We start from the raw sequence: 15,509 nt of genomic DNA on the forward strand, positions 1-15,509 counted from the left end.
GAAGGGTCAATAACCAGGGGGCATAGATTTAAAGTAATTGTTAGAAGGATTAGAGGGGAGTTGAGAAGAACGTTTTTCACCCAGAGGGTGGTGGGGGCCTGGAACTCATTGCCTGAAAGGGTGGTAGAGGCAGAAACCCTCAACGCATTTAAAAAGTACTTGGGTATGCATTTCAAACATCGTAACCTACAGGGCTCCAGACCAAGAGCTGGAAAGTGGGGTTAGGCTGGGTAGCTGTTTTTCGGCCAACACAGACACGATGGGTCAAATGGCCACCTTCTGTGCCTTAAATTCCTATGATTCTATGATTCCATATACACACCATTTTAAAACTTTATGATTCATCTTGCGTACAGAGGGAAAAACCTCTTGTAATGTATATACCTTTAAGTGGGGAACTATCTTTTACAGCTCATGTATACTGCAGTACCGGCAGTGACCACACCTGTATATAGCCCTGAGTAGTAATCCGTACAGATCAGTTCCACTGTGAGCCACGTTGAGTAAACACCTGTTGTACCGTTATCCGCAGTCTGTGTCTTATTATATCCGGACAAAACATTGGCGACAAGGCAAGTTCGAACCTACCTGCAACTCTGCATCACCTCCCGGGGATTCGTTCCTGGAGATCAGTGGATTGGAGGTCAAGGCCAGAGACTCGGGCGTCGACCACGGGCAACCGGCCAGTCATCCAGCACAGACTCGAGAATTGCGGGGGAGGCTGTCGAGAGCCAGGCTTGGCTTTCCAGTCGAGGTGGTCCAGCGAAACGGGCTGGCAACAGGTAGTGCGCAGACCCTTCCTGGACAGTGGCGATTTGAGCCCGACCGAGCGGCACAGCAAAGGGCCGAGCAGCGTCGACGGGGGAGAGAGAGAGAGAGGGCAGAGCGCACAGGGCGCAGCCGGTGTTCAGGGGCCGAGCAGTGTCGGAGAGAGGGAGAAAGAGACGCGCAGAAACCCGCGAGGCGCCGCCATTGCCACGAGGACCGCCGAGAGCGGCGTTGGCAGCAGCGCAGGAGAAGCGCGCGAAACCTACAGGGTGCCACCATTGCCACGAGAACCACCGGGAGCGGCGTTGGCAGCAGGGGGGGGGGGGGGGGAGGAGGGAAAGCGCGGGAGATGCCATTTTAAGCCATTGGGAGACGCCATTTTAAACCACACCCAAAATGCCGAAGAGTGGCAGTATCACCGCATTTGACAATGAAGTCGAAGGTTGGACTACATATGTCGAACGAATAGAGGTGTACTGCAAGGCAAATGAGGTTTCAGATGACAAGAAAGCGTCGGTATTGTTAAATTTAATGGGTGCAAAGACGTATGGTTTATTACGAAATCTAGTAACCCCAAGGAAGCCAATGGAAAAGAGTTTTGAAGACATAGTAACGATACTACAGGAACATTTAAACCCCACACCGCTGCTGATAGCAGAAAGATTCAAGTTTCACAAATGGAACCAGCATAAGGATGAAAGCAATGCTGATTATTTAACAGAACTGCGCAAACTATTGAAACACTGCCAGTTTGGAGCGGGACTGCAGATACCTTAAGGGACAAGTTTGTGTGTGGGCTTCAAAGTGAAGGAACCCAGAAACGGCTTTTATCTGAAAAGGACCTTACGCTGGAAAAGGCTTTCAGCATTGCGGTATCATATGAAGCAGCAGCACGGGGCACTGCAGAGATACAACAGAGACCGCAAGAATATGGCACAAACGAAATGTCATATGGAACAGAGAAGTGCTATCGCTGCAACAGAACAACACACGACCAGAATGATTGCTGGTTCAAAGACAAAGTGTGCAGACAGTGTGGAAAAGTAGGACACATGGCACGAGTCTGCAGGTCGGGAAAGAAAGCCAGCAATAAGAAACCTACCAAAGAAAAGTACAAGAAGGTACATAAGATGACGGAGAATAGTTCAGACAAACAAAAGAGTGATAACGACTCCGAAAGCAGGGAACTGAGTTGTCGGAAACTACATAATGTGATCACAACGGGGGATCACCGAACCATTTGGGTCACTCTCAAGATAGCAGGAGTCCAGGTAAAGATGGAATTGGACACAGGATCAGCCCTAACAGTCATAAACCGACGAGACTACGAGCGGCTATTCTCACACATACCCTTGAGAGACACAAAAATTATTTTGAAGACGTACATGGGGCAAAAAGTCTACCCCAAAGGAAAAATAAGGGTGACCGTTATATATAACGGTAAGGAAACACCAAAACTAGACCTGTATGTATTACAAGATGGAGGACCACCATTACTGGGACGTGAATGGATCCAGAAAATAAAACTGGATTGGCATTCCATACAAGCACTGACTGTGGCTGACAAAAAGGATGACGACGTCACACCTGGGCGACTGTCAAAGATCCTAACTGACGCGAAAGAAGTGTTCCAGCAAGGACTCGGAACACTAAAAGGCATGACAGCGACGATTAAAATTGAAGAAAACGCAAGTCCAAAATGTTTTATGGCCAGACCGGTACCTTATGCGATCCGCCCAGCCGTCGAAGCAGAGCTGGAGAGTCTGGAACGTTCAGGTGTACTGTCCAAGGTAGACTGGAGCGAGTGGGCTACACCCATCGTCCCCGTGATGAAAAAGTCATTGAGCAGCACGCCCGGGGAACCAAGGAAGGTTCGCATCTGTGGGGACTTTAAGGTAACAGTGAACCCGGTCCTTCACACCATACAATATCCACTTCCGCGGATTGAAGATATTTTCGCCTCGCTATCTGGAGGGAAACGCTTCACTAAGTTTGATCTGGCCCAGGCGTATCTGCAAATGGAGGTACAAGAAGCATCAAAAAAATACCTCACAATCAACACTCATAAAGGTCTCTACCAATACAACCGGCTGGTATTCTGGGTAGCATCAGCTCCGGCTATTTGTCAGAGGGCAATGGAACAAGTCCTGCAAGGGATCCCAGGGACCCAGTGTTATTTGGACGACATCCTGGTCACGGGCGAAAATGACAATGATCACCTTGCCAACCTGGTCCAGGTGCTCACTAGATTGCAGGAATATGGGCTCCGAGCTAACCGCCCCAAATGCGAGTTTTTAAGAAAACAGATCTCGTATTGTGGCCACGTTATCGATAAAGAGGGGTTACATAAGTCCCCAGAGAAGATTGAGGCAGTCGTCAAGGCTCCAGCACCGGAAAATGTGTCACAACTGAGGTCGTTCCTCGGGCTGGTAAATGACTACCATAAGTTCTTGCCAAATTTGTCTACAATACTACACCCACTGAACACCCTACTGCAAACTGGGGTGCCATGGAAGTGGAGCGACGAATGTAGACGAGCTTTCCAGAAGAGCAAAACACTAATCAGATCGAAAGAGGTATTGGCACATTACAACCCAGCATTACCAATTCGGTTGGCATGTGATGCGTCACCCTACGGCATTGGAGCGGTGCTGTCGCACAAACTCTCGGACGGCTCAGAGAGGCCAATAGCCTTTGCGTCACGATCACTAACCTCAGCCGAGCGTAACTATGCCCAGATTGACAGGGAGGCCCTCAGCCTAGTGTGGAGAGTGAAAAAGTTCAATCACTATCTGCACGGGCAGAAATTCACCTTGCTGATGGATCACCAGCCTCTTGTCTCCATTTTTAATCCGAAGAAGGGCGTTCCGGTGATGACTGCGCAACGACTACAAAGATGGTCACTTTTTCTAGGGGCGCACCACTATGAGATTGAATATAAGGGCACGAAACAGCATGGAAATGCTGATGGGCTATCACGCCTGCCACTGCCTACTGCGGAGGAAGCACCAGCAGTGGATCCTGTCGAAATATTCCATTCGACTATAGTTGAATACCTACCGGTAACTAACGCTTGTATCGAAAAGGAAACCCGAAATCACTGTCTCGGGTATATGATTTGACGGTGAAGGGATGGCCAGCACATGGCGACTCACTGTTGCCAGCATTCTCGACAAGGAGACAACAGCTGTCAGTGTGCCGGGGGACCTTGATGTGTGGATCCCGAGTGGTAATTCCACCCAAGTTAAGGGATAGAGTGCTCAATGAGCTTCATGAGGGTCATCTGGGAGGGGTAAAAATGAAAAGCCGAGCCAGGGCTTATGTGTGGTGGCCGGGAATCGATAAACAAATCGAGGACCTGACCAAGAGTTGCTCAGGATGCCAGAAAGTCCAAAATGCACCACCACAGGCCCCTCTACACCCATGGGAGTGGCCCTCATCTCCATGGCAACGGGTGCATATTGATTTTGCTGGTCCATTCATGGACTCAATGTTTTTAATAGCCGTGGATGCGCACTCGAAATGGCCTGATGTCATTAAAATGTCCTCCACCACCACGGAGAAAACTATTGCAGTCCTACGGACCATTTTTGCCAGGAATGGCTTGCCAGAACAGATTTGCTCTGACAACGGACCACAGTTTGTGTCCGAAGAGTTCCGGAGGTTCTTGAAAAAGAATGGGATAAGGCATTACACATCCGCCCCGTATCATCCAGCCACAAATGGATTGGCTGAGAGGTTTGTACAAACCTTTAAGAAGGCAATAAAGGCTATGTACAATGACAACATTCCGCTGCAGCACAAGGTGGACAATTTCCTGTTCGCCTACCGGAATGCGACACATGCAGTCACCAACCAGGCCCCAGCCATGATGTTCTTTAACCGAAGGTTAAGATCTCACCAGGATTTGCTCAGACCAAACGTACGAAGAGATGTTGAGAGTAAGCAATTCCAGCACATCCATGAGAAGCCAACAAGGAGCTTCAATGTAGGGCAACCAGTCTTGGCCCGCGACTACCGAACAGATAAATGGCAGCCAGGAACGATATGCACACGGCAGGGCCCACTAATGTACACTGTGGACGTTGGGGAGAGCATCGTGAGACGCCATGCTGACCAGATCCTAGAGTCACAGGAACAAGTCAATCCCATGCCTCGCCCATACGTACCTGGTGATGAACCCGACGTACAGGTCGCATCTACCCCAGAAACAGTAGCATCGGAAGCTGATGAACCAACCGACGACAGGGGGCCAGAATCGCCTCCGCACCAAGAGCAAGACACTCGGGAAAGGCGCTATCCAGAAAGGATCAGGAAACCTCCACAAAGACTGAATATATAAATAGACTATTTTCAGCTAATGTTGCATGTTAAAAGTGTTAATTGTAATTAGTTTGATATTTAATTGTTAAATGAGTGTTATGGTACTGTTAATCTAAAAGGGGAGGAATTGTAATGTATATACCTTTAAGTGGGGAACTATCTTTTACAGCTCAAGTATACTGCAGTACCGGCAGTGACCACACCTGTATATAGCCCTGAGTAGTAATCTGTACAGGTCAGTTCCACTGTGAGCCACGTTGAGTAAACACCTGTTGTACCGTTCTCCGCAGTCTGTGTCTTATTATACCCGGACACAACACCTCTCACCATCATGTGATTACTATCTTTTCATATACCACACGGTAGTTTCTTGTTACCATATTGGATTGTAAATTTGCAGCTCCTACTCATGGCTGAAGTCACAGCAGCAAGCCATGAGCGGAATCATTTGCATTGGCTTTCCCAAGCAGTTTTATGGACGGTATCCAATTCTAGGTTGGATCAACTGCTCTGTTTCCCAAATGTGTGTTGACCAAATGTCGGAGCACGGAGCAGGGAGGTGAGGAGCCCGGTATAAAAACCGGCGACCAGCGAGGCCCGAGACCAGTCGGAGCACGGAGGTGAGGAGCCCGGTATAAAAACCGGCGACCAGCGAGGCCCGAGACCAGTCGGAGCACGGAGCAGGGAGGGGAGGAGCCCGGTATAAAAACCGGCGACCAGCGAGGCCCGAGACCAGTCGGAGCACGGAGCAGGGAGGTGAGGAGCCCGGTATAAAAACCGGCGACCAGCGAGGCCCGAGACCAGTCGGAGCACGGAGGTGAGGAGCCCGGTATAAAAACCGGCGACCAGCGAGGCCCGAGACCAGTCGGAGCACGGAGCAGGGAGGTGAGGAGCCCGGTATAAAAACCGGCGACCAGCGAGGCCCGAGACCAGTCGGAGCACGGAGCAGGGAGGTGAGGAGCCCGGTATAAAAACCGGTGACCAGCGAGGCATACCAACTCAGCAGCGGGGGGAGAGGTAAAAAGTAATCAGAGTGAGACGTCACCAGGGAGCAGGTAAGTGATTGGTTGGTGAGTATTTCTCTTTTTTAAACTTTAACTCTGTAGTTTATAGTTACTAGGGTCTTTTCTGGTACAGCAGGGACTGTTGGTAGACTATACAAGCGCCTTAGAGATATCTTTAATTGGTGATAGTGAATTAATTAAAATTAATTAAAGGGAAGGTCATGCCAGGAGAGCCCAGCCCCGTGATATACTCCTCTTGCTCTATGTGGGAATTCAGGGACACTGCCGGTGCCCCTGATGACCACGTGTGCCGGAGATGCATCCATCTGCAGCTACTAGCAGACCGCATTGAGGCGCTGGAGCTGCGGGTGGATGGGTTGTTGAGCATTCACGATGCTGAGAGGGTCGTGGATAACACGTTTAGTGAGTTGGTCACACCGCAGGTAAGGGCTGCACAGGAAGATAGGAAATGGGTGACCACCAGGCGGAGCAATAGAAGCAGGCAGGTAGTGCAGGAGACCCCTGTGACCATTCCCCTCTCAAACAGGTATACCAATTTGGATAATGTCGAGGGGGATGACTCACCAGGGGAAGGCAGCAGCAGCCAACTTCCTGGCACTGGGGGTGCTCCTGCTGCCCAGGAAGGGAGGAAAAAGAGTGGGAGAGCAATAGTGGTAGGGGATTCTATAGTAAGGGGAACAGATAGGCGTTTCTGTGGCCGTAGACGTGAATCCAGGATGGTTTGTTGCCTCCCTGGTGCCAGGGTCAAGGATGTCACTGAGCGGCTGCAGGGCATTCTGGAGGGGGAGGGTGAACAGCCAGAGGTCATGGTCCACATTGGTACCAACGACATAGGTAAAAAGAGGGATGAGGTCCTGCAGCAAGAATTTAGGGAGCTAGGTGGAAGATTAAGGAGCAGGACCTCAAAGGTTGTAATCTCTGGATTACTCCCGGTGCCACATGCTAGTGAGTATAGGAATAGGAAGATAGAACAGATGAATGCGTGGCTAAAGGGATGGTGCAGGAGGGAGGGCTTTAGTTTCCTGGATCACTGGGTCTGCTTCTGGGAAAGGTGGGACTTGTACAAGTCGGACGGTTTACACCTGAACCAGAGGGGAACCAATATCCTTGCGGGGAGGTTTGCTAGCACTGCTGGGGGGGGGTTTAAACTAACTTGGCAGGGGGATGGGATACAGAGTGGAGCTATAGTAGGGGGTGATTTACAGCCAAATACGGAGGAAAAAACAAGTCAGCTGGGAAGGCAGAGCAAATATGTGAAGGCAAAAGGGAATATGGCAGGGCTGGAAGGCATTTATTTTAATGCAAGGAGTCTTGCAAATAAGGTGGATGAACTGAAGTTGTTGTTGAACACATGGGAGTACGATATTGTTGCTATCACGGAGACATGGTTGAGGGAGGGTCAGGACTGGCAGCTCAATATTCCGGGTTATAGAATCTTCAGGCGAGACAGAGGGGGGTGTAAAAGGGGTGCAATATTAATTAAGGAGTCAATTACTGCTGTAAGGAGGGACGATATATTAGCGGGTTCCTCTAATGAGGCCATATGGGTAGAACTTAAAAACAAAAAGTGGGCAAGCACTTTGCTGGGAGTGTACTATAGGCCCCAAACAGTCAGGGGGAGATAGAGGAACAGATATGTAGGCAAATCTCGGAGAAGTGCGAAAATAATAGGGTAATAATAGTGGGGGATTTCAACTTTCCCAATATTAATTGGGATAGTCAGAGTGTGAAAGGCTTAGAGGGTGCAGAATTCTTAAAGTGCATCCAGGAGAGCTTTTTGAGCCAACATGTAGAAAGTCCTACAAGAGAGGGGGCGGTACTGGACCTAATTCTAGGGAATGTAGCCGGGCAAGTGGTGGAAGTGTCAGTAGGAGAGCATTTTGGCGACAGTGACCATAATTCGGTGAGATTTAAGGTGGTCATGGAAAAAGACAAAGACGGCCTGGAAATAAGGGTTCTAAATTGGGGGAAGGCCGATTTTAATATGATAAGGCAGGATCTGGCCAAAGTGGACTGGGAGCAGCTACTTATAGGAAAATCCACATCAAAACAGTGGGAGACTTTCAGAAGGGAAATAGAGAGAGTACAACGCCAACATGTTCCTGTAAAGGTCAAGGGTGGGACCAACAAGCAAAGGGAACCTTGGATGACAAGGGATATACAAAAATGCATTAGGAATAAAAGGGGGGCTTTTGGCAATTACAAAAGACTAAAGACGGAGGAAGCCCTAGAGGAGTATAAAAAGTGCAGGGGCATACTTAAAAGAGAAATTAGGAGGGCGAGGAGGGGCCATGAAATAACACTGGCGAGCAAAATAAAGGAAAATCCTAAGATGTTTTATAAGTATATTAAGGGCAAGAGGATAACCAGGGAAAGGGTAGGGCCGATTAGGGACCAAAGTGGCAATCTGTGTGTAGAGCCAGATGATGTAGGCAGGGTTTAAATGAATTTTTTGCATCTGTGTTCACTATGGAGAAAGACGATGTAGACATAGAAATCGGGCAAGGGGACTGTGACATACTTGAACATATTAGCATCGAGAGGGAGGAGGTACTAGCGGTTTTAGCAGGCCAAAAAGTGGATAAATCCCCAGGCCCGGACGAGATGTATCCCAGGCTGTTGTGTGAGGCAAAGGAGGAGATTGCAGGGGCTCTGACACAAATTTTCAGAACCTCTCTGGCCACAGGGGATGTACCAGAGGACTGGAGAACAGCTAACGTAGTACCATTATTCAAGAAGGGTAGCAGGGATAAACCAGGGAACTACAGGCCAGTGAGCCTAACATCTGTGGTAGGGAAATTATTGGAAAAAATTCTGAGGGACAAAATTAGTCACCACTTGGAGAGGCAAGGATTAATCGGGAATAGTCAGCATGGCTTTGTCAAGGGTAAATCATGTCTGACCAATCTGATTGAATTTTTCGAGGGGGTGACTAGGTGTGTGGATGAGGGAAATGCTGTGGATGTGGTTTACATGGACTTCAGTGAAGCTTTTGACAAAGTCCCGCATAGGAGACTGGTCAAGAAGGTAAGAGCCCATGGGATCCAGGGTGCCTTGGCGCGTTGGATCCTAAACTGGCTGAGTGGCAGGAGGCAGAGGGTGATGGTCGAAGGTTGCTTTTGTGACTGGAAGCCTGTGTCCAGTGGGGTACCTCAGGGATCGGTGCTGGGTCCCTTGCTGTTTGTGATCTACATAAATGATTTGGATGAGAATGTAAAAGGTATGATCAGTAAGTTCGCAGATGACACGAAAATTGGTGGGGTGGTAAATTGCGAGGAGGAAAGCCTCAGGCTACAGGACGATATAAATGGGTTGGTCAGATGGGCGGAAAAGTGGCAAATGGAATTTAACCCTGAAAAGTGCGAGGTGATGCATTTTGGACGGACAAATAAGGCAAGGGAATACACAATGAGTGGTAGGACCCTAGGAAGTACAGAGGGTCAGAGGGACCTTGGTGTACATGTACATAGATCCCTGAAGGCAGCGGAACAGGTAGATAAGGTGGTTAAAAAGGCATATGGGATACTTGCCTTCATTAGCCGAGGCATAGAATATAAGAGCAGGGAGGTTATGATGGAGCTGTACAAAACGCTGGTGAGGCCACAGCTGGAGTACTGTGTGCAGTTCTGGTCGCCTCACTATAGGAAGGATGTGATTGCTTTGGAGAGGGTGCAGAGAAGATTCACCAGGATGTTACCTGGGATGGAGCGCCTCAGCTATGAAGAAAGGCTAAACAGGCTGGGGTTGTTTTCCTTGGAGCAAAGGAGGCTGAGGGGGGACCTGATTGAGGTGTACAAAATGATGAGGGGCATAGATAGGGTAGATAAAGAGGAACTTTTCCCCTTAGTAGGGGGGTCAATAACAAGGGGGCATAGATTCAGGGTAAGGGGCAGGAGATTTAGAGGGGATTTGAGGATGAACTTTTTCACCCAGAGGGTGGTTGGAAGCTGGAACTCACTGCCTGAAAGGGTGGTAGAGGCAGGAACCCTCACAACATTCAAGAAGCATTTGGATGAGCACTTGAAATGCCATTGCATACAAGGCTATGGACCAAATGCTGGAAAATGGGATTAGATTGGACAGGGATTGATGGACGGTGCAGACACGATGGGCCGAAGGGCCTCTTTCTGTGCTGTAAAACTCTATGGCCTAGAAATTCAGTAAGGCGCTGCCAGCTTTGCGGCCAGTTACCGCCCAAAGAGGGCTTCTGCGCCAATAGAGGAGTTTGCGCTGATATTCAGCACAGCGGTAATGGCGGCGATAGCCGTTAGCGCTGCGCCGGCACCGATGACGTCATCGGTGTGCGCAGTGCCCTGGCTCCGCCCCGATACCGGCCCAACCCCCATATTTAGTTGCGGCCGCCTCTTCCGCAGCGGCCGCAAACAGCGATCAGAAAACGGGGCCGTACTGTAGCCTTAGTGGGGCGCTTTAAGGTGGAGGTGCGGCCGGCCGCTTTTTCGGCGGCCGCCTGCCCGCACCTCCTTCCCCGGCCTCCTCCACCACCCCCCCCGCGGCATTGCCGGCTGCTTTCCGCGAACCCGGCACTTCTCCGTGGTGCCGGGCTCATTTGCCGGCACTATCCAGCGGCGATCTCCCCGTTGCAGGCACCTCCCCCTTAAGAGAAGGAGGAGGCCTGCAGTACCGCAGCCTGCCGCTCCGCAGCGGGTGGCGCAGCGGCGCCTAGAGCGCTGAAATTCAGTTTCAGCGCCCCAAGCGGGGGCGGGCACACCCTGGAATAGCGCCCGGTTCTGACTTGGGGCGCAAAAACTGAATATCTGACGGGCGCAACTGGCTCCGCGCTCAGCGCTAACTTTTGGGCGCACACCAGCTGGCGGGCCCAAAGTGAATTTCTAGGCCTATGACTCTATGACTCTAGTGGTCCTGTGGTGAAGTACACAGCATTTTACTTTTTACAGCCTAGCAGAGGGAGAAGTTGTTTTCATTGGTGATTTTAGAGGCCTGATCAGTTTGGGAGTACATATGGAGGAAGGAGTTCGATGTCTGTGTCCAAACCTTGGTAGTATTGAGGTGTCTGTGTCTGATTGTCACATGGTAACAATGTAACCCTCCTTTTTGACAAGTACAGGATTGAGGAGGTAGGGTGAATCTGTATTTTTTGGTGCCTATGCAATTTAATGAAATAACCTTTGGAATTAAGATAAGCTTCAGTTTTAATTTTGCAAATATCTGACTTTCACCACCACTGATAACAGAGGGTGGAGAGTTAACTGTCCCTGTAAGTCTTTTCAGATCAGAAGATACATCTGAGTCACAGGCCGCAAAATTAATAGCACTGAGGGGGCGGGTTTGGAGGTGGGTCCACTGTCAAAATTACAAAGATTGACAGGGGGTAGGAAACCCGCTGTCAACCCGCCTCCACGTGAGTCTCCCAGGGGCTGTCAGCAGAGAACTGACTTGACACCAAGCGGCGGGGGATACAATTCACCTACTTAAATTAGTAACAATACTGTGGAGGAGGAATTCCTGGAGTGTTTACGGGATGGTTTCCTGGACCAATATGTTGAGGAACCAACCAGAGATCAGGCCATCTTAGACTGGGTATTATGTCACGAGAGAGGATTAATTAGCAATCTTGTTGTACGAGGCCCCTTGGGTCGGAGCGATCATAATATGATCGACTTCTTCAGTAAGATGGAGAATGAAGTAGTTGACTCGGAGACTTGGGTCCTCAATTTAAATAAAGGAAACTACGATGGTCTGAGGAGCGAGTTGGGTAGGATTGATTGGGGAATGGCACTCAAAGGGTTGACGGTGGATAGGCAATGGCAAACATTCAAAGACCGAATGTATGAACTACAGAATTTGTTCATCCCAGTTTGGCATAAAAATAAAACAAAAAAGGTGACCCAACCGTGGCTAACAAGGGAAATTAGGGATAGCATAAGGTCCAAGGAGAGGCCATATGAATTGGCCAGAAAAAGCAATAATCCTGAGGACTGGGAGCAGTTTAGGATTCAACAAAGGAGGACAAAGGGATTAATTAAGAAAGGGAAAATAGAATATGAGAGTAAGCTTTCAGGGAACATAAAAACTGACTGTAAAAGCTTTTATAGATATGTGAGGAGAAAAAGATTGGTGAAGTCAAGCGTAGGTCCCTTGCAGTCAGAATCGGGGGAATTTATAATGGGGAACAAAGAAATGGCCGACCAACTAAATACATATTTTGGTTCTGTCTTCACAAAGGAGGACACAAATAACCTCCCAGAGATGCCGGGGAACATAGGGTCTGATGAAAGGGTGGAACTGAAAGAAATCGGTATTTGTAGGGAAATGGTGTTAGGAATATTGATGGGACTGAAGGCCGATAAATCCCCAGGGCCTGATAATCTACATCCCAGGGCACTTAAGGAAGTGGCCCTAGAAATAGTAGATGCATTGCTGGCCATCTTCCAGAACTCAATAGACTCTGGAACAGTACCCATGGATTGGCGGGTAGCTAATGTTACCCCACTATTCAAAAAAGGTGGTAGAGAAAAGGCGCGGAATTATAGACCGGTAAGCTTGACATCGGTAGTGGGGAAAATGCTAGAATCCATTATAAAATATGTAATAGCAGAGCACTTGGAAAGCAGTGACTGGATCGGACAAAGTCAACATGGATTTACAAAAGGTAAATCATGCTTGACTAATCTACTGGAATTTTTTGAGGAGGTAACTGGTAAAATAGATAAGGAAGAACCAGTGGATGTGGTGTATTTGGATTTTCAGAAGGCTTTCGATAAGGTCCCGCATAAGAGATTAGCGTGCAAAATTAAGGCACATGGGATTGGGGGCAAGGTATTGACTTGGATAGAGAACTGGTTGGCGGACAGAAAGCAAAGAGTTGGAATAAACGGGTCGATTTCCGAGTGGCAGGCAGTGACTAGTGGGGTACCGCCAGGATCGGTCCTAGGACCCCAGCTGTTCACAATATATATTAATGATCTGGACGAGGAAATTGGATGTAATATCTCCAAATTTGCAGATGACACAAAGCTGGGTGGGAGGGTATGCTGTGAGGAGGATGTCGTGAAACTCCAGTACGATTTGGACAGGTTGGGTGATTGGGCAGAAACATGGCAAATGCACTATAATGTGGATAAATGTGAGGTTATCCACTTTGGCGGCAAAAACAGGAAGGCAGATTATTATTTGAATGGCAATAGATTGGGAGAAGGGGAAGTGCAAAGAGACCTGGATGTTCTTGTGCACCAGTCGCTGAAGGTAAGCATGCAGGTGCAGCAGGCGGTTAAGTAGGCAAATGGTATGTTGGCCTTCGTAGCAAGAGGGTTCGAGTACAAGAACAAGGATGTCTTGCTACAGTTGTACAGGGCCTTGGTGAGACCACACCTTGAGTATTGTGTGCAGTTTTGGTCGCCTTATCGGAGGAAGGACATTCTTGCCATGGAAGGAGTGCAGCGAAGATTCACCAGGCTGATACCTGGGATGGCAGGAATGACGTATGAGGAGAGATTGTGTCGATTGGGCTTATACTCACTGGAGTTTAGAAGATTGAGAGGGGATCTCATCGAAACCTATAAAATTCTGTCAGGCCTGGACAGACTAGATGCAGGAAGGATGTTTCTGATGGCCGGGAAGTCCAGAACCAGGGGTCATAGTCTAAGGATAAGGGGTACGCCATTTAGGACTGAAATGAGGAGGAATTTCTTCACCCAGAGAGTGGTGAACCTGTGGAATTCTCTGCCACAGAGGGCGGTGGAGGCCAGTTCATTAAGTATATTCAAGAAAGAGTTGGATATATTTCTTAAGGTTAAAGGGATCAAGGGATATGGGGAGAAGGCAGGGACAGGGTACTGAATTTGGATGATCAATTATGATCTCATTGAATGGCGGAGCAGGCTCGAGGGGCCGAATGGCCTACTCCTGCTCTTATCTTCTATGTTTCGATGTTAAATGGCTTGTTAAGAGCCAATTTAAGAGTATTTTGAGGCTTACTTCTAATTTTACCTTCTCCCCCACTGGTTACCCGCTGTTCGGGGAACACGCCAGCTCAACTTGCCATGTTTTGTGTCTGCTCTGATGTTTGTGAATAGCTGACAGCTGCAGAAGTGGTGTCAAGGATGCCATGTTGCAGATGGTAAGGTTCAGAGCGCAGAAAATGTTGGTTTTAATACATATAGAGATTTCTTTAGCTTACAAGTTTTTAGTTCCAACTGTATATCCAGTACCACCTCATTGGGAGAACCTCTCTCACCATTGACAGATCGCTTCTGTCATCTCACCTGCAGCTGCCATCTATTGCAGCAACATCGGAGCCAATGAAACAATCAGACCTTGGTCCTCCGAATCCTTCCACGATCAGCCCCAACACCAACATCACCAACCTTCTCTGCCATCACCTGGTGCTGCACTGGACACAGGGCATCAGCCCCTGACAAAATTGCTGGCTGGGAGGCCAGTAATGGCATCACCATGGCCAGACTTTCTTCACTTGATGCTGTAAACCCTGGCTGCCACATGATGTGCCAGGTTGACACCATCCCACACCAGCACTGCGAGGCTTCCCTTTAATGTCCAAGTCATTCCATGCACAATTACTATAGCGGGTGGGGGGAGGGAGTTATGTCTGAACAATCACTGGAACTCAGTAAGCCACTTCTCAAGATGCGCTCAGCTCTGTCCAATAAGGGGCACTTTTTAAAAAAGAGATTTCACTGTATGACAACACATTACCAGAAACTTCACATAGACATTGGCTAAACTTCTCAAGTGCCTACCCTTGTGTGTTGTTAGTTGGTATGATTGCAGTAGGATGAGGGTGAGTGTGAGGGGTGGCTAGTGAAATGGGGAAGTGATAAAGTAGATAGAGAGGGTTGGGTGGAGGTGCAAGGTAAGTTGGTATCCTGGGGAGGTCTCCTCCACTCTTGGAAGGGAAGATAACCTCACTGCATGCTGTGACTCCCTCCATAAGCATATGGAGGGTGTCGTTGGAGAGCCTGAGTGCAAGCGTTCATCTTTGTGCAGTGATTGTCAATGTTTGCAGCACCTCAACGCTGTCAAACACTGACAGAACAACTGTCAAACTCCATGTGGACGTGGTCCCTTTAAGGAAACGCTTCATCAAATTACATCATCAGACTCGCAGGGCGGGCTTAACAAAGCCAATCAAGTAAAATCACGTCTGCAGAGTGGATGCAGCTGGGAGCGGGACCAGAACCCAGAAACCAGCTGTCCTGCCCCGATCCCGCCTCCTTAATTAAAATCGCGGCCATAGTCTTTCTGCTGAGCCATAGCCTTTTCAAGCATTGCTTCATCATGAAGTTCAGGTAGCTGACTTGATGCAGTACCTGCCATAACTGGTGCACCTCTTATAGCCTCTCTGCTCCCGAGCTGCCTTCTCCTCCTGTTGCAGTACAAGATACGCTGCAATGG

This window comes from Somniosus microcephalus, chromosome 8 (genome assembly GCF_052327205.1).
Source record: "Somniosus microcephalus isolate GS21.2 chromosome 8, FLI_Smic_1.0, whole genome shotgun sequence".
In the NCBI taxonomy this organism is placed as follows: Eukaryota; Metazoa; Chordata; class Chondrichthyes; order Squaliformes; family Somniosidae; genus Somniosus; species Somniosus microcephalus.